General features: G+C 38.8%; 1 pseudogene; it reads left to right on the top strand.

Annotated features, from left to right (window-relative positions):
• Positions 1-752: 752 nt before the first annotated feature.
• Positions 753-2,301, top strand: LOC105305335 (annotated as a pseudogene).
• Positions 2,302-2,580: the final 279 nt, after the last annotated feature.

The raw sequence follows: 2,580 nt of genomic DNA, 5'->3' as shown, positions 1-2,580 counted from the left end.
TTTCTGAAACCCTTTAAAAGACCACCCAGGCTTCCTCCTTTACCTCAAATTTTCTAACATCTGGTACTCCCCTGGCATCTTCAAGCAAGTCTCATAGGAGAGACCTGTGGGCAGCTGAGAGCAGGTAACTGGGAGGAATGGCAGAACACTCATTTCTGCAGCAGTGAGGATGAGAAAGTTCCAGGGTGCCTTCATCTCTATAAGAATTTAAAAGATGTGACTGCTGCATTTTGTGGGTGATGAGCATGAGGAAGAGAAGTGAGGAAATATGGCAAGAATCCTGGGGGTTGACAGAGGACAGTTCAAGTTATATCTGCTCTTTCATCATACAGGAATGTGTGGGGAGAGAATTTGTTAAGGCCAAATAATATGAGGGCTAAAATCGTCTCCTTTCAGCAGCTGCTCTTTGCTTCCTCTCTGTCCATTGGACAAAATGTTATTCTCAAATAAGAATTTAGAGAGATTGTGGACAGATTTATTACCGCAGAACATGACTGTTGAGATGGAACAAGACTGTTTCCTTGGAAAAGGGAAACAAAGGGTCTTTTGTGTGTGTGTGTGTCAAAGACTTCCTTGATATTCCCTAAGAGAGACACTATAGTAGCTTGAGAGCTAAAAGAGGCCATTTCTTAGAAGCACTGTGAAACGCCTTAGTTATAACTTAGTTTCTACCTGTGGGTCCCATTTTTGTCTTTCCTCCAGCTGTTTTCAGGACCTTCCTCTGTGTCATTTTGTTCTCTGCTCTGGGAAAGATGATGGCTTCCCTGGACCTCTCTCTGCCAAGAGGCATCTTTATCCTGCTTCTCCAAGTGTCCATGTGGGGCTCAGGTGAGAATATTTTATACTCTATACCTGAATTTTCTTGTTCTCTGAATAGAAATACTAAATCACTTCATTACTTTTCATATATACCTGGGTTAATTCTAAATCCTTTATTTTTATATAATGATTTATTTACCCATTCATTTACCCACAAGGGCAATTAGTCATTCAATGATTATTTTAGAGAGAAGGATCAGATAGAATTACTTCACTAATGCCTTCTAATTCATTCAGGTCTCAGTTTCATGAGGAATGCATTTTTTGATGCCCAAGACCTGATTAAAAACTCTAGTTTCATGATTTTCCAGCACTCTTCTCTCCTCCTCCATAGAATTTACCACTATTGCATTTTAAAAAATCATTTGCTTAATATGAAATGACCCTGTTGATTATAATCTCTGGAAACATAGAAATACTCTTTGTCTTGTCCACTACCATCTTCAGCCTGAATGTGTGTGGCAAATCATGGCTGTATGAATGAGAGTACGTTTATGGATCTTTACTGGGCCAGTAATGATATTGTGTTCTAAAATGCTGATATTCTTGTCACTGATGGCTCTATTCCACAGTTTCATTCTTGGTCATTGGCTCCTTGGAGCCCATTGTGGCCATGCTGGGTGCAGACCCCACACTGCCCTGCTGTGTGTCACCGGACATGAGCGTGGAGAACATGGAGCTGTGGTGGTTCCGCTCCCAGTTCTCAGATGCTGTGTACATGTATCAAGATGGAATGGAGCAGATGCGAAAACAGCTGGTAGATTTCAAAGGGAGAGCTGGTGAAAGATTACATCACCGAAGGAAGAGTAGCTGTGAGAATCTGCAGTGTCTAGGTCTCAAACAATGGAATGTACATGTGTCTTTTTAGAAAAGAAACTGATTTCGAAGAAGCCATTTTGGAGCTAACGGTGATAAGTGAGTAATTATCTGAGAACACAGATTACTCTGAGAGAATTGTAAGTGTTCTGCATTTGATTTTGGGGGAAGGATGGTGAACAGGACAGAGACAAGAAGGCAACTGTGCTTCAGGCTGGTCAACTTTCTAGATAATGTATTTAACCCCAAATCCTCTTAATCTATTTATAGACATATTGTGCTTAACTTTAAAATTAAACTACTTCCATAAATATCTACCATAAAAATAGATCATTTATTTCCTTCTTATGTCTTTCCTACACATTTTGAAGAAAGTATATGATGATCACCAAACTGTACCACTACTCTCAGAAACTAGAATCCCAGTTGGCTATTGTGATAGACAGAGGCTCAACAGGGATGTTAGTGGTCAGGTCTTGAATGCATTGTCTAGAAGAAGTGACTATGAGGCTTGTAACTGAGTGGATTGGTATTGTATGAAAAAAAGTTATCCTTACAGGATTGAAGTCAGAAATAATCGACATTCAATAACTAAGTGAAACCGTAGAGAAAACCAATAATTTGGTGGATTTTTTTTCAGAAATAAAAAGTCCTTGAAGAGTGGAGCCAGTGGGAAAGGCTAAAATGGACTGAGGGTTGGTCCTCAGAATGCTGAATTGACTACTGTGAGTGTTAGCATCATTGATGCTGTTTCATTTTTAATAACAAAATATTTTAAGCTCACTGTATCTAACTCAATTCAGAAAGGTGTAAAATAAAAATTGATAATTCTCCCTTTCCCTTCAGTATTCCTTTTTCTCTTCCAAAGTAACTCTCATTACCAGATCATTCTGTACTCTTCCAGTTATCTCTTTTAAACATATTTATATGTGTAATTATAATATA

Source organism: Pteropus vampyrus, unplaced genomic scaffold (genome assembly GCF_000151845.1).
Source record: "Pteropus vampyrus isolate Shadow unplaced genomic scaffold, Pvam_2.0 Scaffold378, whole genome shotgun sequence".
Classification (NCBI taxonomy): Eukaryota; Metazoa; Chordata; class Mammalia; order Chiroptera; family Pteropodidae; genus Pteropus; species Pteropus vampyrus.
The sequence above is the reverse complement of the archived record's forward strand: the minus strand, read 5'-3'. Positions and strand labels throughout refer to the sequence as shown.